Source organism: Pleurodeles waltl, chromosome 12 (genome assembly GCF_031143425.1).
Source record: "Pleurodeles waltl isolate 20211129_DDA chromosome 12, aPleWal1.hap1.20221129, whole genome shotgun sequence".
Lineage (NCBI taxonomy): Eukaryota > Metazoa > Chordata > Amphibia > Caudata > Salamandridae > Pleurodeles > Pleurodeles waltl.
Genome location: NC_090451.1, coordinates 297289778 through 297311935, shown reverse-complemented (window position 1 = coordinate 297311935; position 22158 = coordinate 297289778). Strand labels below are relative to the sequence as shown.

The window sequence follows — 22158 nt, the reverse complement described above, 5'->3', positions numbered from 1 at the left end:
CCTTCTACAGAAGAGGAGATTCTGCTGTATTCGCTGGATTTAACAAGGGCTGTTATTTAGTAAAGTTGATTTTCCTTTTGTTACTTTTGGGGTGGCAAATAAAGGTCATCACCCTACCATGGTGAGTCGGTCTTATTGGGTTTGGTCAGCAATTTCCATTGCATATCAGAACTCAGTGGTTTCTCTTCCCACTGTGGTTCAGGGGCATTTGGCCAGTGGAGTTACTTCATCATGGAACACCTTTTTGAGTGCCTCTTTGAGAGACATTTGTGCAGCAGCCACAGGGTCTTCCCCCATGTATTTAATTCTCACCATAAATTAAGGATAGGATAGGTGTTATCTGAAGATTTTAGTTTGGCAGTTCTGGCTGCTGTTCACTGATTTAGTTACGTCTCTGATAAAATTTTCTTTGCATCTCTACTGAGCGTCATAATTTTTTCTTTTTCTTCAGTGGCTTTGGCATATGCTCAATGTTCAGGACTGTGATGAAGAAGATGGAGAAGGAAGGTAATGATCCTATTACTTACCGGTAATCTTCATTACTACGATTAAAAGTCTTCCTCGTCAGAGCTCTGTATCCCTCCCTCCTTCATATGGGTGTTGGGGGACAAAACTAAAATAATAAGGTTGATAGTATAAGGAGGGAAATGGTTTGTTAAGGTGTACTTGTTATTACAGGATGCAGTCTGGATTAATCCCTGCCTTAATAGATCACATGACAGAAACTTCATGTTAGACACCATATTAGGTGGAGATTTTTCTTTTATGGGTGGATTTTGCACCCCGAACATAAAGTGCTCAATGGTCAGGACTGTGACGAGGAAGACTATGACTCAGAGTAATGGTGATTACTGGTAAGTAACTGAGTCATTTATGTTTGCTGACGTGAGTGTGAAGTGTTTAGGTGTGTACTTTTTATGTTCATTTATGCAAATGTGTTCCAATGGATTTATTTTTATCCATGGGTGTATTTGTTCAAATGCATCTGCTTATGTTTGTGTGCTCTTTTGCTTTTTGGTTGTTTGTTCTTATGTTTATGTGTGCATGTGTTTATCTGTTGTTGTATTTGTCTCTGTGTACTTGTGTGCACATGTGAGTCTACTTATGTGTGCTGATTCTAGTTTTTCTCTGGATGTGTGTGTTTCAGCATGCATACATATGTTTGGGGTTGCTCTCCAGAGGTATGATTGTCATAATTAGTTTATTTGTGGGGTTCTGTTAACCCCTCCTGTGCTGAGAGCGGTGCTCGTGTGGTGGGGACGGCTGTGTTTCAGCCTCAGCACAATAGCAGGAAAGCCTTCTGGTGAAAATAGCCTCAGGAGCAGGGGAAGAGCTTCCCCAGCTCCAGAGGCTATTTCAGCATTTTCACTGAAATTACGATCGGCTTGCATGGCGTGCTGACGTCATTTCATTAAATATTAATGTGAAATGAGTCATTGGGCTCAATTCACTTTCACTGCTTTGATGTTCGTGGGGCAATCTCAGACCCCCGAGCACCCGGTGCAGATGGGAGAGGTATCATTGGAGGGGGGGAATATCCCCTTTTCAGTGGCGCCTTTCCCTAGAGCATTCCTGCTTGGGGATCGTCACAGGAGGGCGATACCCAACCTGGAATCCACCCACCAGACACCGGGGGGCGGCCCCTAGGTCAAGGGCTTGTGCTCCCCCCTAAAAAAATTATTATACAGTCCTTCTTCCCCCCCAGAGGGTAGATAGGGGCCATTACCCCCATCTGCCCACAAATCCCGCTAGACACCAGGATTTCTTTTTTGTAGGGGCCCAGTATAGGCATACCCTCAACCCCCCAAAATGAAAACAGCCTTTCTGCCCCCCCCCCCCTTGGGGCAGATGGGGCAATTACCCCCACTTGCCGCCCTTGGGGGGGCAGAAAGACTACTAGATACCAGGGATTATTTTTTTTATTTGCAAGGGTGGGGCTGCCCAGCGTGGGCATGGCCATGCCACCAACCCCATAAAATGGAGTCACAGTCTTTCTGCCCACAGAGAGGAAGATGGGGTCAAGTGCCCCCATATGCCTCCTTGGGGGGGGGCAGAAATCCCACTAGATACCAATGATTACTTTTTTTTTTAATTGTAGGAGTGTGGGCGGCCCCACGTGGTCATGCCCCCAGCCCCATAAAATGGGGACACAGTCTTTGTGCCCCCCTGAGGGGCAGGTGGGGACAAGTAACCCATATGCCCCCTTTGAGGGCAGGAAGCCCACTAGATACCAGGGGTTATTTTTAAAAAAACATGGTTGGGGTGGGACTGTCTGGCATGGACATGGCTATACCCCACCTCCATAAAATGGGGTCACAGTCTTTCTGCCCCTCAAGGGGCAGATGGGGGTAATTACCCTCATATGCCCCATGGGGGGGGGCAGAAAGCCCACTAGATACCAGGGTTTACTTTTTTAGAAAATTGTAGGAGTGGGGGTGGTCCAGCATTGGAATGGCCATGCCTCCGTCCTCATAAAAATCAGGACACAGTCTTCTTAACCCCCACCAGGGACAAATAAGGCAACTGCCCTCATCTGAGTGCGCCCCTTCTCCACCCGGAGGTGGCAGAAAGCCCACTAGGCACCTGGGATTATTTTTACTTTTTTTTGTTATTGTTGAAGCGGGGTTGCCCAGCATGGTCATGACCGTCCCCCCGTTATCCACAAAAAGGTAAACAATTAAACCCATGTGCCTCATGGGGGGGGCAGAAAGCCCACTATGTACCAGGGATTACTTTTTTTTTAACTGTAGGGGTGGGGCTGCTCAGCATAGGCATGGCCTTGCCCATATCCTGCCAAACCTGGAGAAACAGTCTTTCTATTCCCCTGCAGACTAAAGCATCTTATCCCAATGGCAAGCAAGGAGACATTTGATTATTTTAGGTATTGTTTTTACGAATGGGCCAGGAGACTTTGGCTAACTCCCAGTATCATCCCACTTGCAATAGTGAAGAGCTCCATGTTTTGGGCTTGGCTAGGCTGCCACCTTGAAAAACCTACCAGACCCAGACAGTTCTGAAAACTAGGCATCTGGGGGAGTCCTGGTTGGTGTACTTCCCATGCATCCCACACCATTTTTTTACCCACAATGCTCTGCAAATCTCAAATGTTGGCTAAAAACACACATTTTACTCACATTTCTGTGGTGGAAACTTCCGGATTCTGCAGGAATCCACAAAATTCCTCCAACCTAGCATTACCCCACTTATGCTGATACAAATGCTGTACCACGTGTGTGGTTGGGCCTAGTTCCATCGTCAGGAACGGATCCAACTGAGGTCAATGGGAATCCCCACACAACGGCTCCCACTGTCCTTGGCTTGACCGTTTCTGTCACTGAAACTAGGCCCTGCCACACAGGTGGCAAATCATTTTTGAGTTCTTGGAAAACCCACAAACCCTATATATCCCCACAACCAGAAGAGTCTAGCAGACGTAATAGTATATAAGTTTTGTAAATAGGGATGAAAACCTTGTCACAAATGCACATTTTTTTCCCTACTAACGTTCATTTTTTAAAAATTTCAAAACAATTCCTTTGAGAAAACCTCGAAGGATCTACACAAATTACCCTTTGGTGAATTCAGCTTTTTGTCTAGTTTTCAGAAATGTATATCTTTCAGGGACCCACCATGGGTTTCACACCAGTTTCCACCACAAACTGGAAGGAGGTTGAAAGCACAAAAAATAGGAAAAATCTCCCAGTAAAATGCCAAAAGTGTGTTACATAAATTGGTTTTCTGACTCAAATCTGCCAGTTGCTGAAAGCCGGGAAGATGGTGGGTTTAGCACTGCAAACCTTTTGTTGATGCCATTTGCAAGGAAAAAAAAACACTTATTTCTATGCCACTTTTTTCCCATTTTCCCAAAAGAACCAAAATGTAGCTACATTTTGCCTTTTTTCTCAATCTCCTCCAAGTAAATCCACAAACCACAGGTACTTTTAGAATTCCCTAAATGTTTGGAAAAAAGGACACAAATTTGGCATCCATAGCTTATGTGGACAAGCAGTTATGAATGCGTGAACTACCACAAAAAGTCAAATAAGCCTTAGCACTGGGTTGGGGGGGGTGGCTAGCAGTGAAAGGGTTAATGTGATAGCCATTTAGGCTTCTGTGTTACTATTTATTACTGAATAAAACAATTTCTAGCTTTCGTGACAAGAATTTTCAATTCTGTTAAGGACACAGAGGCGAGGATTATGCTTTTCTCTCTATTTACTGCAAACAAACAGCAGCCAATTGAAACACTTTACTTCAAAAAACTACATTTCAAATAACTTCTGTAGTCCATAATGTCCACCAATCACAGATCTGCCCCCTGTATATCTAACTCTGTCAACACCGTTCTTCCTTTTTCTTTGCAAATAATTCAAAAAAAATACTTGACTCCTAGGAACTGGAAACTCTGAAACATTGAACTCCATCGGCGAGGCCGTCGACTGTCTTTTTGTTTGAAGAAACCAACTTCTCCCTTCTTCGTTACCACAAGATCAATCAGGTATTTTTATTTTCCGCACCTGAAGAGAAATAAAGGAGATATGCAATAACATCTAATCTCACTTTATAAATAATCTAACATCATGGGAGGGCATATATAATTCAAATAACATACATAGTAGCGTCAAACAGTATAACAGGATAAAGAATATCAGTATCTGCAGGGTGGGATAATCCTCACCTCCGTGTCCTTAATAGAAATGAAAATTCTTGATGCGTAAGGTAGAATTTTTTGTATTCTATGTCAGGACCGGAGGCTTCAGATTATGCTAGTTCAAAGCTGATCCACCACTGCGGAAACAAAATCAACAATAGGTTTGTGATAGAAAACCTTAAATGTGGAATCTGAAGACCAATCAGCCGCTCTCATTATATCCCCCAAACGAGAACCAACTGAAAAGGCCTTAGAAGCCATAGCTCCACGAGCTGAGTGTTCCCCGAACAACAAAACATCTATTCCAGCCTCCCCCATAATCCGTTGAACCCATCTGGTCAGAGTAGCCGAGAATACTGGACCAAAGGGCTTTTGTAAAGAAATGAGCAATTGCCCCAGAAAATCTCTGCGAAGTGTACGAGTACCCTCTTCATAAGCCTTCAAACATTTCACAATACATAGTTTCTGATGATGTGGAAATGCTGGATTAGTTACACATCTAGAAGCTGTCTTTGTACAGTTAGAAATAGTGAACGAAACTCCCAAAGGAGTAAATACTCTACCTGCTAAATCCAAGGCCCGAACATCTGATACTCGGTTGTTCCTGAAACCACGACCTCTTCCTCTTCAGGCTCTAGAAGGGTAAAACCCTGATCTGGGATAAGAATTTGGGCTTTGTTGACTGTATCCTCCAGAGGTCTGGTAGAATCCATGGCCTGGCGCTCGACCTCTATAGCGTTCGGCCCTGGCAAAAAGGCCTCTGCTGAACATATTCTTTATTGAAGATTGGTGCCTTGTCCAGCGCAGAAAAGGTAGCAACATATTTCCCCAAGTACTTGACGAATTTGTCTCCGAAGAGCAAGCATTCTCCAAAGAACCTGCTTCATTAGTGGCTAACTCTGCTAGCTTGTGATCAATTCTCATCAAAAACTAGCGTCTGCGCTCTGTAGACATGGCATAATTAGCATAGCCCACCAACACATGGCTCTTTCTGCCCATTCCAAAATAGTGTTCTGGGATCTATAAGAGTGTTAGATTCCTTAGCTTGAACAGCCAGCTCCAAGATCTTTGTTAGAGGACCAGAGATATCTAGGAGCTTGTCCTGACAGCTTTTCCAGGCCCGGTCTAAGCCCTTCTTAGGGTCCGTCAAAAATCTCTTTGTGAATGTGGCCATATTGGGATCAAGCTCAGGCGTCTCCGCCATCTTGCCCAGCAATGACGGCCTAGGGCATTAGGAGCTCAAAGTATTTTGTACGTCTTGATCAAAACCCTTCTAGATTCGGTCCTGTACATAATGTGCCACCTCTGCACATGAAATCCACTCTGTGGACCACGGATGAATTATATTTTCAGGATATAATGTGTCCCCACCCTTGTCAGAAGACTTACCATCCTTCTTCTTGCCATCCTTGTCACCCCCTGTATGAACTTTTCTGTTCACTCTTGTTCTGACCCATTTGTCTGCCTTCTTTTCCAATTCTTGGGGAGAGGTCAGATCTGAGTCCACTAGATATTGGTGTAACAAGTCAGACACACAGTTATTCAGAATATGCTCTCTCAGAATAAGATTATACAGGCTTTCATAGTCAGAAACTTTACTGCCATGTAACCACCCTTCCAATGCCTTCACTGAACAGTCAACAAAGTATATCCAGTCTTGTGAGGACTATTTTCTGGTGTCTCTGAACTTAATCCTGTATTGTTCAGTGGTTAAGCCAAATCCATCCAAGAGTGCATCCTTCAAAACTGCAAAATTGTTAGCATCACTTTCTCTAACAGTAAGGAACATATCCCTACCCTTTCCATTGAAAGATAGCCACAATATAGCAGCCCACTGCCTTTGGGGGCCCCCCTGTATCATACAGGCCCTCTCAAGTGCAGCAAACCACTTGTTGATGTCATCCCCCTCCTTGCAAGGGGGAACTATCTTGTGCAGATTCCTGGAATCATGCTCTCTCACAGGATTACTATCAGGAATACTGCTATTGCTGCCACCGTGGGGTCCAAACCCCAATCCCTGTCTCTCCTTCTCCAGGTCTAGGGATTCCCTATCTAGAGCCAGCTGTTGCTGTTTAAACTTCAGTCTGGTCTCTTCCACTCTCAAATTTTTGAGTTCCCTTTCTAACATGTTTTCTTCAGGGTGGGTGGGTTGGGAATGCTTGGACACAGAAGATAAATTAGAAACAACAGAGGGAGGTCTGTCCCTAAGCAGCTTGGACTCTAACAACCTGGCCTCCAGGAATAAAAACACCCCTACTATGATGGGAGCTTCTATTACTACCAGCATTGCTAGGTGGTCTGCCAAGGGGCAGATTTGGAACAGAACCCTCCCCACCTCCCTCAAGGTGATCCCCTGAGTCAGAATGGGAGCCATCTATTAACTTCTCATTTGAAGTGCCTGCTTGGGACTCATCATTCACAATCAGCATGTTATATAGAAACTCTTTTGTAGGGTTCTTTCCTATCACTAAACCTCTATCTAAGCAGAGACTCCTTAGGCTCTTGTAATTCAAATTGTCATAAGTAGTATTGACCATTTTAAGAGCAGACTCTACATCAGACATGATAAACGAAGGTTTAGAGACAGTGAGAAGAAAGAAAAAGTTTCAGAACTTTTTAAAGAACAGAGAAAAAACTTTTTCTAACTTTTTGGAAACTTTTAGAAGTTTTAGAGTACTTTTCAGCACTTAGTAGAAAGTGTAAGAGGAGAAAAGCAAAACTTTTTGGTTAGGTGTACATACACTGAACTTGTTTTGTATATTATTCTCCTATGAAAAGTACACAATGACAAAGTGGTAAGTAGTTACAAGTACTTATCCCACCGCTGCACAACCAATGTAGGAGGCTGGCCTGGCTTGTAGTGGGTACCAGAGGTACTTACACCTTGTGCCAGGTCCAGTTATCCCTTATTAGTGTAGAAGAGGTGTTTCTAGCAGCTTAGGCTGATAGAAGGTAGCTATGGCAAAGCAGCTTAGGCTGAACTAGGAGACATGTAAAGCTCCTACTATACCACTGGTGTCAGATGCACAATATCATAAGAAAACACAATACACAGATATACTAAAAATAAAGGTACTTTATTTTTATGACAATATGCCAAAAGTATCTCAGTGAGTACCCTCAGTATGATGATAAGTTATATACACAAGATATATGTACACAAACCAAAATTATGCAGATAATAGCAAAAGGAAGTAATGCAAGCAATGTAAAGTTACAGTAGATTGCAATAGGAGCACATAGGTATAGGGGCAACACAAACCATATACTCCAAAAGTGGAATGCAAACCACAAATGGACCCCAAACCTATGTGAGCTTGTAGAGGGTCGCTGGGACTGTAAGAAAACAGTGAGGGTTAGAAAATACCTCCCAGAGAGCACAGAAGTCGTGATAGGGGAATTCTGCAGGAAGAACAAACACCAGCAATGCAACAACAGTGGATTTCCGGACCTGAGTACCTGTAAGACAAGGGGACCAAGTCCAAGAGTCGCGACAGTGTCGAGAGTGGACAGGAGCCCAAGAAAGGCTAGCTTAGGGTGCAAGGAAGCTGCCACCTGTTGGAAGAAGCTTAGTGTTCTGCAAGAACGAAGAGGACTAGGAACTTCCTCTTTGGAGGATGGATGTCCCTCATCATGAAGAAGCTTGCAGAGGTGTTCCCACGCAGAAAGACCGCAAACAAGCCTTGTTAGCTGCAAGGGTCGCGGTTAGGGTTTTTGGGAGCTGCTGTGGCCCAGGAGGGACCAGGATGTTGCCACTTGGATGAGGAGACGGAGGGGGCACCCAGCAACGTAGGGAGCCCTCACAGAAGCAGGCAGCACCCGCAGAAGTACCTGAACAGGCACTTAGAAGAAAAGTGAACCGGAGTCCACCCAAAGTCACAAAAGGGAGTCCCACGAAGCCGGAGGACAACTCAGAAGGTTGTGCACTGCAGGTTAGAGTGTCGGGGACCCGTGCTTGGCTGTGCACAAAGGAAATCCTGGAAGAGTGCACAGGAGCCGGAGCAGTTGCAAATCACACGGAACCCAGCAATGGAGTCTAGCGTGAGGAGGCAAGGACTTACCTCCACCAAACTTGGACTGAAGAGTCACTGGACTGTGGGAGCCAATAGGACAGAGTTGCTGAGTTCCAGGGACCACGCTCGTTGTGCTGAGAGGGGACCCAGAGGACCGGTGATGCAGTCTTTTGTTGCCTGCGGTTACAGGGGGAAGATTCCGTCGACCCACAGGAGATTTCTTCAGAGCTCCTGGTGCAGAGAGAAGGCAGGCTACCCCCAGAGTATGCACCACCTGGAAACAGTCGAGAAAGCCGGCAGGATGAAGCGATACAAGGTTGCTAGTAGTCGTCTTGCTACTTTGTTGTAGTTTTGCAGGCGTCCTGAGCAGTCAGCGGTCGATCCTTTGGCAGAAGGTGAAGAGGGAGATGCAGAGGAACTCTGGTGAGCTCTTGCATTCGTTATCTGAAGAATTCCCCAAAGCAGAGACCCTAAATAGCCAGAAAAGGAGGTTTGGCTACCTAGGAAGGAGGATTGGCTACCAAGAGAGATAAGAGCCTATCAGAAGGAGCCTCTGACGTCACCTGCTGGCACTGGCCACTCAGAGCAGTCCAGTGTGCCACAAACACCTCTGTTTCCAAGATGGCAGAGGTCTGGGACACACTGGAGGAGCTCTGGGCACCTCCCCTGGGAGGTGCAGGTCAGGGGAGTGGTCACTCCCCTTTCCTTTGTCCAGTTTAATGCCAGAGCAGGGCTGGGGGATCCCTGAACCGGTGTAGACTGGCTTATGCAGAGATGGGCACCATCTGTGCCCATCAAAGCATTTCCAGAGGCTGGGGGAGGCTACTCCTCCCCAGCCTTCACACCTATTTTCAAAGGGAGAGGGTGTTACACCCTCTCTCAGAGGAAATCCTTTGTTCTGCCTTCCTGGGCCAGGGCTGCCTGGACCCCAGGAGGGCAGAAACCTGTCTGAGGGGTTGGCAGCAGCAGCAGCTGCAGTGGAGACCCCGGAAAGGCAGTTTGGCAGTACCCGGGTTCTGTGCTAGAGACACGGGGAATCATGGAATTGTCCCCCCAATGCCAGAATGGCATTGGGGTGACAATTCCATGATCTTAGACATGTTACATGGCCATGTTCGGAGTTACCATTGTGACGCTGTACATAGGTAGTGAGCTATGTACAGTACACGCGTGTAATGGTGTCCCCGCACTCACAAAGTCCGGGGAATTTGCCCTGAACGATGTGGGGGCACCTTGTCCGCGGCGGTCATTCCAACTTTCCCGCTGGGCCGGCGGGCGCCCTCCAAAAGAGCGCCCGCCGGCCCAGCGGGAAAGCCCCTGCAACAATGAAGCCGGCTCCGAATGGAGCCGGCGGAGTTGCAGGGGTGCGACGGGTGCAGTGGCACCCGTCGCGATTTTCACTGTCTGCTAAGCAGACAGTGAAAATCTTTGTGGGGCCCTGTGAGGGGGCCCCTGCACTGCCCATGCCAGTGGCATGGGCAGCGCAGGCGCCCCCAGGGGCCCCATGACACCCGTTCCCGCCAGCCTGGTTCTGGCGGTGAAAACCGCCAGAAACAGGCTGGCGGGAAGGGGGTCGGAATCCCCATGGCGGCGCTGAGGTTTCCCTGGGCCAGGGGAAAACCGTCGGGAAACCGCTGGTTCCCCTTTTCTGACTGCGGCTTTACCGCAGCGGTCAAAATAGCCCAGGAAGCACCGCCAGCCAGCCTGTTGGCGGTGCTTCCGCTGCCCTCCGCCCTGGCGGTGACCGCCAGGGTTGGAATGAGGGCCATAGTCTGACAAGCAAGAGCTCTCCTCAATTCCTTCTTGATAGCTCTCCTCTTTGTCAGAGGTAACAGTAACTGAAGAAATGACTTATCTCTTGGCTGCAGCAGCAAAGAAAGAGGAAGGATGTGGAGATAGAGACTGATACACAGATGGGTGTACTATGATTGGTGGACTCAAACTACTGGGTTTCATGGAAAATGTAGTTTTTTGTTTTGTTGAAGTTTTATTGGCTGCTGAGTTTTTGCAGTAAAGAGAAAGAAAGTATAATCCGAAGCCTCCATCCTGACATAGAATCTGAAGCATCTGGTCCTGACATATCTGAAGCCTCTGGTCCTGAAATAATTATATTGTGTGTGTGTGTGTGCGCAGGCGTGCGTTTGTCCGTTTATGAACAAATGCTTCCATGGCTTTGTGCTTCTGCTTACGTATTTATGTTTGGTATGTGAGTGTGACCACTTGGCCTTAGCTTACATTGGGTGCATTTCTGCACTGGAGTGTGTGTTGCGTATAAGAGTAAAGCCCGAAAACACCTCCTGTCGCCCACATCACCTGGCTTTCTGAGTAATACAGGTCCCCTGTACTGGCTCCATATACCCTACTGGTAGCACGACTGGTCGCCCAGGCTCACTGCGGGACACGGACATCACTGACGATAGGCACCAACATTTAATGCAATCGAGCATATTTTGTCCAGGTACCTCATCCCTACGAAAAGTGACTTTTATTTGCTTAGCGCGAGCCACATACTCTCTGCGCCCGGGCCTGATGGATGCAAATGTAAATCTGCCCTTATTTAATTGGATCATGTCCCGAGATAAAAGAGATAAACGGCTTCCAGTTTGCCACGTTATTTCCAGAGGCGCGCAGCGATGTGTGGAGGGAAAGTTAATGAACGAGAGAAGAGACGGTTGTACTTAAAATACCTCCGGTCTGTACAGCTGAGGAAGAGGCCGAGGCTTCTCCCGCACTGGACTGCCGTCATTTCTCTGCTCATTAGGACGCTAGTATTTTAAAACCAGGCGTTTCATTCGCTTATCCTGCGAACAAACTTGAAAATTAAGAAGTGCCCTTAGATTTCAATCTGGAAAGAGACTGCTGAGTTAGTTTGCTTCCATGTTTAATTTCCGTGGCCCAGCAAGTGTGCCATCGACCCAAACGTAAACAAGGAAAATCACCCCCACCACCATCACCGACAACGACGGGGGCTATTAAAATACAACTCTATTTGGAGTGCTCTAGGTCTCGGTGCCACTCCACCTGATAAACCATTGATAGCTACATCTCCGTTTACCCTGCCCTTCCTCCAGGCAGCCTGGGGGTTTCCTCCGGCGTGAGAATGGGAAGGATTTGCTTCAGTCAACAATTAATACACGTAGGCTTCTGTTTTCACTCCTCTCTTCGTTTGTTCCATTCTGTTTTACACCCTGGCTCATGAGACATTAACAGACGGTTATTGATACAAACAGCCCCCTCCCACCTTCTTCCCTACGTGTCCTGCTCTAGGCCGCGAGAAAGACAAATTCCCCGGCTTGGTGCCAACGTGAGTACGCTGCCTGCTGACGGCTGGTTACTGCGATGATTTACGGCCCAGCAGAAAAGGATGATACTGTCAAGGCAGCAATCTGGAAAGATAAGACAGCACACCCGCGAGGCCTGCGCTGGGAAACCACCCAGCGAATCTGAAACTGCGCAACCGAGTCCTACTCCTTGCGTGAGGCGGCCAATCAATTGCTCTCGGATTACACACGATCTCTATTACTTGTGCTCGCCCGTAATCTGTCCCCGCTGACAATGGCAGCCCCTAGATTTATGTCAGAGCCCCTCACCTGTCCGGCCCGGTGACAGCGGAGATATTTCAGCCGCTCGGCGGGGCTGCTGTCTGCCTCTTGCCGCGGTGTGCTCCTTGCTCTGAATCCGTGCAGAGCCAGGGCGCGAGATTGAGCTGTGCCCTGCAGAGCACGAGGGCGCGGGGCACCCGCTCAATCAGACAGCCGGACTCTCTGATGAATGTGCACCTTTCAGGCAAAGCGACTTTCACAGCTTTTTAAGGCTAAATCCTCATACTAATAAATGCCTGTGTGTTTTGAACTTGGATATATTTACCAGTGTGTGCCTTTTAATCTGTGCATTTATGTGTTTATCCCTGTCCGAGTGTATGCCTATATAAAAGTGTTTGTGTATGTGCTTTTGTGGCTATGAACATATTTGTATATATGTGTGGGTTTGTACGCTTCTGCAATTTAGTGCGTGCATATTTTTATGTACCTGTTACTCCGAGCATATGTGTATGCGTGTGGTTTTGTGCATCTTGGGTTACCTGTGCATGTTCGCATTTATATCTATTTGGAATATATGTGTTTGAGTGTGTGGTTTTTTTGTGTGCGTGCATACGTTTGCATGTCAGGGGTAGCGTATCGTTTATGTGCACGCAGTGTACACACGTTTGTACATTGCTAGTTTATGTGCATATTCCCATGTAACGACCTGCGAAATTGTGTGTGGTTGTCTACATCTCTGTGTACATATAGGTAGATGTGTTTATGCGTGTGTGTCTGCGCGCGGGTCCGCGTGGGAATGTTTTGTGCGTGTACGTAAATATTTCTGTACCTTTGACTGGAGCGTTCGCGAGCATGCCTATTTGTTGGTTCAGTTGAACCGAGCTGTTAAACGTTTCCCCAAAAGGATGTTTGATTATCAATAAAGCTGCATCTCCGGACCAGTCCAAGTTAAAACACCATGCTTTGTTACTGAGTTATGGTCTCTGTGACATTTAACCGTCCCTTTTCGTGACATACCGACCCATCGCGCGCTCTCTCTCCCTCACCCACCACCGCGTCCTCGACCCTGCACACCCTCCTTCCACTTATCTCACTTGCTGACCTTCTGGCTGCACTCTCCCCAAAAGTAATAGTTATTCTTCCCAAAGAAAGCCTTGCTCTGCAATAAAGTGACGGCTTTGATCCAGGGCCGTCCTCCCCGGGCTTCTGCGGCCGAATTCAGAAGAGAAACTCTGGCGAGTTATTGTTCACACTTGCTGCGCCTCGGCTTCAGAAAGCACTGATTTATTAGCTTGTCAAGGGAAGCATTGTTCAGGAAGGCAATCAAAAACCACTTACCTCGCTAAACTAAAATTACTGCCTTTTCAGTGGCTAATTTGTATAACTCCCATGGAGGAACTTGGAAAGTGTTTGATGAGGCATAAAATGATGATTAATGAATTTATTGCCCCGGTGCTCATCAAACAGGAGTAGTATATCTTTCTTCTATTGGGCCTTGTGTCTAAAGCTAGGTGCCTGTGTAAAGCAAGTCCAATATGATCTCCCTTCAAGCCCCCTTTTAACCCCGTGACCCGGAGGGCTATCTTCAAGTAACACAGGCACCACCAGGGGAGAGCAATGACAAAGGCCTGCTTGATAAAAGGTGAAATGAGAAATGTGAAAAGTTGCTGCAGGGCCGGGTCTGCTCAGTTTTCCTTTCTCGATCGCTTTGAGTGCCGACGCGTGAAGACTTTTAAAAATCAGAGAAGGCGAGGAAAAGGCGCAACAAAATGACAAACAGATCGCGACTTTTAAAAAGGGCCCTTAAAAACAACGTTACTGCTAATTGTGTAGGAAAGTGGGACGAAGGGGCAAGTGGAACAGAGAGCCAAACGGAGTGTGTGCATTTGAGAGGTTATGTTATGAAGTAACATTTTAAACGGTTTAAGGAAACTCATACAATGGAACAATATGACTACATAGCAAAATAGGAAACGAACATTGTGTACACTTGGCAAAAAAGAGATGAGTGAAAATGTGTGAAGAAATCTGGAACACGGGTAATTAGCGCTCATTCATTGCCATCGTGTTTTATCTTGCCTGTGCTGTTACAGATCAGGACCAACCAGCGAGAGACCATATGGAAGCTACCTAGCTATCCGGCTCGTGCTTTAATAGCCTAGCCTGAAATGCTATGTATCTACTGAGTCTGGGATCTCAATCAATCCCAGCTCTGTGTCTCCTTAGTGTAATGACAAAATCAAAAGCAACTTACTCCAACCATGGGTGGTTACTTGTTTGGGCCTGATCATGAGTCACTTTTTTTAATGGCAATTTTGCTCTGATGCTAGGCAGGTTTGCACCAACCAACATGTGCCTTTTGCTCTGATTGCCTGGAGCAAGTATCATTTTTGCATTTTTTTTAATAGGACATTTTACTGCAAAATCCGCCTTTTGCCAGGGAAGACTGCAGGATCTGGCCCCACAGTTTATGCCAGGATTCTGGGGCTTTGTGAGAGCCCCCAACAGAAGAAAGTCCTGCTTCTGGTAACTGGCCTCAAGTCTACGGTCCGTCTCAGGTTGCTGTCTAGTGAATAATGTGTTGTGGGGTGGACTGTTCATTGTCAGCCCTCCGAATAGTTCTTGTCACTACACAATTGGAGATGGAAGGACGCTCACCCATCTGCCTCACCATCCAACCTGGATAGCAAATTGTAAGGAAATGCCTCCTTGGCATGGTTACCCCCTAACCTTTTGCCTTTGCTGATAAAAAGCTTTGATTGAAAGTATGCTGGGACCCTTCTAACCAGGCCCTAGCACCAGTGTTCTTTCCCTAAACTGTACCTTTGTCTACACAATTGGCACAACCCTGGCACTCAGGTAAGTCCCTTGTAACTGGTACCCCTGGTACCAAGGGCCCTGATGCCAGGGAAGGTCTCTAAGGGCTGCAGCATGACTTATGCCACCCTGGGGATCCCTAACTCAGCACGTGCACACTGCCCCACAGCTTGGGTGTGATGGTGAGGAGAAAAAGACTAAGTCGACATGGCACTCCCCTCAGTGCCATGCCAACCTCACACTGCCTGTGGTATAGGTAAGTCACCCCTCTAGCAGGCCTTACAGCCCTAAGACAGGGTGCACTATACCACAGGTGAGGGCATATATGCATGAGCACTATGCCCCTACAGTGTCTAAGCAAAACCTTAGACATTGTAAGTGCAGGGTAGCCATAAGAGTATATGGTCTGGGAGTTTGTCGAACACAAACTCCACAGTTCCATAAGGGCTACATTGAAATCTGGGAAGTTTGGTACCAAACTTCTCAGCACAATAAATGCACACTGATGCCAGTGTGCAATTTATTGTAACATACACCCAGAGGGCATCTTAGAGATGCCCCCTGAATACCAATCCGACTTCTATTGTAGGCTGAACAGTTTCTGCCAGCCTGCCACACACCAGACATGTTGCTGGCCACATGGGGAGAGTGCCTTTGTCACTCTGTGGCCAGGAACAAAGCCTGTACTGGGTGGAGGTGCTTCTCACCTCCCCCTGCAGGAACTGTAACACCTGGCGGTTAGCCTCAAAGGCTCACCCCTTTTGTTATAGCGCCCCAGGGCATCCCAGCTAGTGGAGATGCCCGCCCCTCCGGCCACTGTCCCCACTTTTGGCAGCAAGGCCGGAGGAGGTAATGAGAAAAACAAGGAAGAGTCGCCCACCAGTCAGAACAACCCCTAAGGTGTCCTGTGCTGAGGTTACCCCTACCTTTAGAAATCCTCCATCTTGAGATTGGAGGATTCCCCCAATAGGATTAGGGATGTGCCCCCTTCCCACAAGGAGGAGGCACAAAGAGGGTGTAGCCACCCTCAAGGACAGTAGCCTTTGGCTACTGCCCTCCCAGAACTAAACACACCCCTAAATTCAGTATTTAGGGGCACCCCAGATCCCAGGAAATCAGATTCCTGCAACCTGAAGAAACCAGAAGGACTGCTGACCTACAAGCCTGCAGAGAAGAAGGAAGACGACAACTGCTTTGGCCCCAGCCCTACCGGTCTGTCTCCAACTTCGAAAACCTGCAACCAGCGACACATCCGACAGGGGACAGCGACCTCTGAAGCCTCAGAGGACTGCCCTGGACTAAAGGACCAAGAAACTCCTGTGAGCAACGGCCGTGTTCAAAACCAGCTACTTCTTTGCAACAAAGAAGGAACTTCCAAAGACTGCACGTTTCCCGCCGTAAGTGTGAGACTTCTCACTCTGCACCCGATGCCCCGGCTCAAGATTCAGAGAACCAACAACTCAGGGAGGACTCCCCAGTGACTGCGAGCCCGTGAGTAACCAGAGACAACCCCCCTGAGCCCCCACAGCGACGCCTGCAGAGAGAATCCAGAGGCTCCCCCTGACCACGACTGCCTGTAACAAGGGACCCGACGCCTGGAACCAGCACTGCACCCGCAGCCCCCTGGACCTGAAGAAACCGAACCTCAGTGCAGGAGTGACCCCCAGGCGACCCTTGCCCAGGTGGTGGCTGTCCCGAAGAAGCCCACCCTGTGCTTGCCTGCACCGCTAGAGTGACCCCCCGGGTCCCTCCATTGTTTTCTACCTGAAACCCGACGCCTGCTTTGCACACTGCACCCGGCCGCCCCTGTGCCGCTGAGGGTGTGTTTTGTGTGCTTACTTGTGTCCCCCCCCAGTGCTCTACAAAACCACCCTGGTCTGTCCCCCGAGGATGCAGGTACTTACCTGCTGATAGACTGGAACCGGAGCACCCCTGTTCTCCATAGGCGCCTATGTGTTTTGGGCACCTCTTTGACCTCTGCACCTGACTGGCCCTGAGCTGCTGGTGTGGTAACTTTGGGGCTGCCTTGAACCCTCAAGGGTGGGCTGCCTATGCTCCAGGACTGAGTCTTGTAAGTGTTTTACTTACCTCCTAATCTAACCTTTACTTACCTCCCCCAGGAACTGTTGATTTTTGCACTGTGTCCACTTTGAAAATAGCTTATTGCCATTTTTACAAAGACTGTATATGATATTGCTGTTATTCAAAGTCCCTAAAGCATCTAAGTGAAGTACCTTACATTTAAAGTGTTTAATGTAAATGTTGAACCTGTGGTTCTTAAAATAAACTAAGAAAATATATTTTTCAATATAAAAATCTATTGGCCTGGAGTAAGTCTTTTAGTGTGGGTTCCTCATTTTTTGCCTGTATGTGTACAACAAATGCTTAAGACTACCCTCTGATAAGCCTACTGCTCGACCACACTACCACAAAATAGAGCATTAGAATGATCTAATTTTGCCACTATCTTACCTCTAAGGGGAACCCTTGGACTCTGTGCACACTATTTCTCACTTTGAAATAGTATATACAGAGCCAACTTCCTACACCAATGTACATTGGTTTTATGATCATCCAGCTGTTTTAAGAGGACCCTGTGAGCTGGGTAGGCGAGGATGAGAACACTGCTGGTGCGATCTAGCACCCCTCCAACCCCTTTGGGTCACAGGGAATGTTTTATCATGTCTTCTCAACTGTGTTTATATGCTATTTCTGAATGGCCTTCCACTGGGGTCATTACTGCTTGCTGCTAAGTTATTGGAAGGTAAACAGTAATTCTTCCTATGAGTTTATGCCAAAGATATTGATCCTTTGCTGTTATTTCAGATTACATCAGGGGTGCCCAAAGTAGGAGCAAGAGGGATGGATCCCGGCAGAAAGTAAATGTGCATTGAATGAGTATAAATTAAACTCATTTACATAGTAGGTGTTTTTCCTCAAAATCTGGCATGAGTTCTGTCCTCCTTCCCTTAATCTGGACACCTTGGGGCTACATGGTCATAACATTAGATAATCATGGCATTTCAGACTCTGGAGCCATCTAGCACACTACTCATCAACCCTCAAAGTTCCTTCAACATTGTCTAGAGGTATTGTGCTAATTTCTGAAACTTTCCTTGTCACCGAATGCTTTCTCATCTGTATAGAAGACTCAATGGCCAGTCTTGCATCTACTGATGACAAATGTTCCATGCCACAGTCTTTGATGGTGCAGATATCACCAACCTTAATTAACCATTGCTGTCTGAAGCATCATCAATATAAATCCTCCATTTTCAACAACGGTCTGTGGGTACTGCAACATCACACATTAACGTTAAGCCCACCAGCCTTCAGAATATTGGTACATTTTAGAATTCACTTTGTTTGCTTCCACCAACTTCCAAAGAAACACAGGCAGGCAGATGGTGATTTTATAGCAAGGTCTCACTTTCTATAGTTTGCCCTTCGGACAGAGAGTCCTGCCCGAATAGAAAAGTCTTACACCCTCCTCCATGCATGAGCACCAGGAAGCAACCTGGGAAAATAACCTGATCGTTATTCCAAATCAGTGATCGCATCACTGTCATCAGCATGGTTGGATAGACTATGGCCCTCATTACAACCCTGGCGGTCGGTGATAAAGTGGCGGTAATACCGCCAACAGGCCAGCGGTAAAAAAAATGGAATTATGACCACAGCGGAAACCGCCCACACAGACAGCCACTTTAACACACCGACCGCCACGGCGGTAGCAACAAGCACCACAGTGGTAACCGCCAACAGCCAGGTGGAAGACAATGTACCACCCACATTATTACAACAGGCCTATCCACCACCTTTTCAAGGGCGGTACCAACAACATCAAAAGCACGGTGGAAACAGTACACAGGAGGCAAAGGACTCACCTCTGGAGACTCAGGAAACAACCACGATGCCATGGAGCCCTAGTTGCACATCTTCCCCATGATTGTATAGCTCTTTATGCATTACGAACAGCAACGCTGGCGAAGACGACCATGGTGAGTACTGCCGCCTTGCACACAAGGGAGGGAGGAGGAAAAAGAGAGTGAAACACACACACACACATGCAACACCCCCATCCCCAACACCATACACACAAACAGATGCAATAACATCACATATCTACCCCGTACCCCTCAGGAATAATGCAAGGACAAAAGGAATTGATTAAAGTGAGTGTAATAAGATAAAATAGTAGAAATTTGTGCTTCAAAATCAAAACAGTATATACATATATATAAATGGAGGGACATTGCCCAGTCCTCAATGTCCGTGGGCCACAGGGCCACTACACATTGGCCAAGGCCCCACTTGGCTCCTGCAACAACACGGAGAGAACACTGCAGGGGCATCAGGTCAAAAATACACAGGCACCTCAGGGGGACGGGGGGCACCTCAGCCGGAAGATGGTACAACACCACTGGAGGGGGCAACATGCCATGTGTGATGTCCTGGGGAGTGCAAAGCCACAGTCTCTCAAGTGGGTAGTTTGCCCACTGCTTGGTCCTGGGGAGTGAAAAGCCACAGTCTCCTAAGTGGGTGGTTTGCCCACTGCGTGGTCCTGGGGAGTGCAAAGCCACAGTCTCTCAAGTGGGTGGTTTGCCCACTGCTTGGTCCTGGGGAGTGCAAAGCCACAGTCTCTCAAGTGGGTGGTTTGCCCACTGGTTCTAAATGAGGCCTTGTGCCCAGTGTGCTTCATCCTGGCAAGGAGGGGGTGAGCGGATGGCTTCTTCCACTGGTTCTGGAGGAGGCCTTGTACCCAGTGTCCTTCATCCTCGCACGGATGCGGTGAGTGGATGGCTTCTTCCACTGGTTCTGGAGGGGGCCTTGTGCCCAGTGTGCTTCATCCTGGCAAGGATGCGGTGAGTGGATGGCTTCTTCCACTGGTTCTGGAGGGGGCCTCGTGCCCTGTGATGCAGCCCTTGGGGAGTGCAAGGTCACAGTCTCTCACCTGTGTGTCAAACCTACAGGATTTGCAGGGTCCGGGACGCACTACAGCCCATGGAGGCAGGACTACACACTGCCTGCCGACAGTGACAGTTGCTCAGTAGTGGCAGTGGCGGTGCTGGTGTCGGGGAAGTCAGTGGTGGGGGGAGGCTCCAGCCCTTCCCCTGCAGCCTTAGACGGCTGCCCACTGGGGCTGTTGCTGCTGGCAGTGGTGCTGGTGTTGGGGATGCTAGTGGTGGGGGGAGGCTCCAGCCCTTCCCCTGCAGCCTCGGACGGCTGCGCACTGGGGCTGCTGCTGCTGGCAGTGGTGCTGGTGGCGGTGGGGGGAGGCTCCAGCCCTTCCCCTGCAGCCTCGGACGGCTGCCCAGTGGGGCTGCTGCTGGCAGTGGTGCTGGTGGCAGTGCTGGTAGCGGTGCTGGTGTCAGGGATGCCAGTGGTGGTGGGAGGCGCCAGCCCTTCCCCTGCAGCCTTGGATGACTAAACCGCCATGGTTGGTGGCGGGGGCCCAGAATCAGTCCCAGCACCAGGCCTCCAGTCCTTCCTGCCTGCAGGTGCAGGCCCCTTGTGCTTCCCTTTGGAGCTGGTGGTGCCTCCTTGCCCTTCCCCTTGGCAGCTGGTGGTGCCTCCTTGCCCTTCCCTTTGGCAGCTGGTGCAGGCACACTGTCAGTGCTGATGGCCGGTTCCCTGGAGCCTCTCCCACCTGCAGTAGCTGCCGACACTGCTGTGGCTGTGGACTGGGTGGCTGAGGTGCTCGCCTGGGTTCTGACCACCCTGGCCTGACGTGAAGGACGGGGGGTGGGGTAGGGAAGAGGTCAACGGCGGAGAGGAAAAGCTTCTTAGGGACATTGCGGTGGGAAGAGGATGAAGGTTTGGGTGTGGAGGAAGAGGCAGTGGTTGTAGGAAGTGTCTGCTGTGTTTGGGTGCAGGTGCGTGGGCTGGATGCTGTTGTGAGATGGATGGCTGTTGGGTGTCTGAGTGCTTGCGTTTGTGTACTGTGGGAGGAGTGGGCACAGACACAGAGGGAGAGGACACAGGGAATGAGTGCATGGATGTGGGGGTGGTGACTGCCAGTGAGGGGTTTGTAGTGATAGGCACGATGGGGGTAGTGGATGAGGATGTAGTGCATGCAGGTGTGAGTGGAGATGCTATTGGGAGGGAGGTGGACTAGAAGGAGGAGGGGGACACAGTGGAGGCAGTGGATGTTGTTATGTCTGCATCTGGATGGTGCTTGTGTGAGTGCCTGTGGGATGATGTGTGGTGCTTGTGGTTGCCTGAGCCACTCCTGTGTGTTGTCTTGGGTGCATGCTGGTCTGAATGTGTGTTTGGGATAGGTTGGGGTTGAGGGGAATGGGATTGGGTATAGGACGTTGGTGGGGGGGAGGCTAGAGACAGGGACAATGGCTGCCATCAGGGAGGAGGCCAGAGCCTGGATTGATCTCTGTTGGGCCGCCATGCCAGAGTGAATGCCCTCCAGGAATGCATCTGTTTATTGCAAATGGCCTGCCAGCCCCTGGATGGCATTCACTATGGTTGACTGCCCAACGGAGATGGATCTCAGGAGGTCAATAGCCTCCTCACTCAGGGCAGCAGGGCTAACTGGGGCAGGGCCTGAGGTGCCTGGGCGAAGGAGATGCCAACCCTCCCGGGTGAGTGGGCACGGGAAAGTCGCTGAGGGGCTGCTGGGAGGGCGGTGCTGGCACGGGGGTGGTGGCTGTACCTGTAGTTGGGGTGGGCACAGAGGTGTCCGCCACCAGCAGGGAGCTTTCTTCAAAGGAGGTATCACTGTCCGTACTATCCCCACCTGTCTCCACCATGGTGCTCCCCTCGCCCCCATCCCACTGGTGCCCTCAACGTCAGTGGATTCGGCCTCCTGGGCCCTGTGGGATGCAGCTGCCTCCATCGCGGGTGCCTCTGCTCCTCCGCCAGATGATGCTGATGCACATAAGGACAGGGTGACAAAACAAAAAAGGGTGGAAGAGACAAAGGATACACTTGGTCAGTGGCAGCAACAACTCCACCATTGGCGTACATGACACACACACACACACACACACACACACAGGGAACAGCCCTACGCACTAGGCAATGCACTAACAGTCACAATGATAGTCACCAGTCCATAGACAGGAATAACTAACGCAAATAGCAGCATACTTGAGACCCACAGATCCCTGCCCAGTAGGGG

The 22158-nt window shown here is 48.8% G+C and overlaps 1 pseudogene; it reads left to right on the top strand.

The window, feature by feature from the left end:
* The first annotated feature begins 2323 nt into the window (after positions 1 to 2323).
* Positions 2324 to 2398, top strand: LOC138268910 (small nucleolar RNA SNORA17; annotated as a pseudogene).
* The last annotated feature ends 19760 nt before the right edge of the window (positions 2399 to 22158 follow it).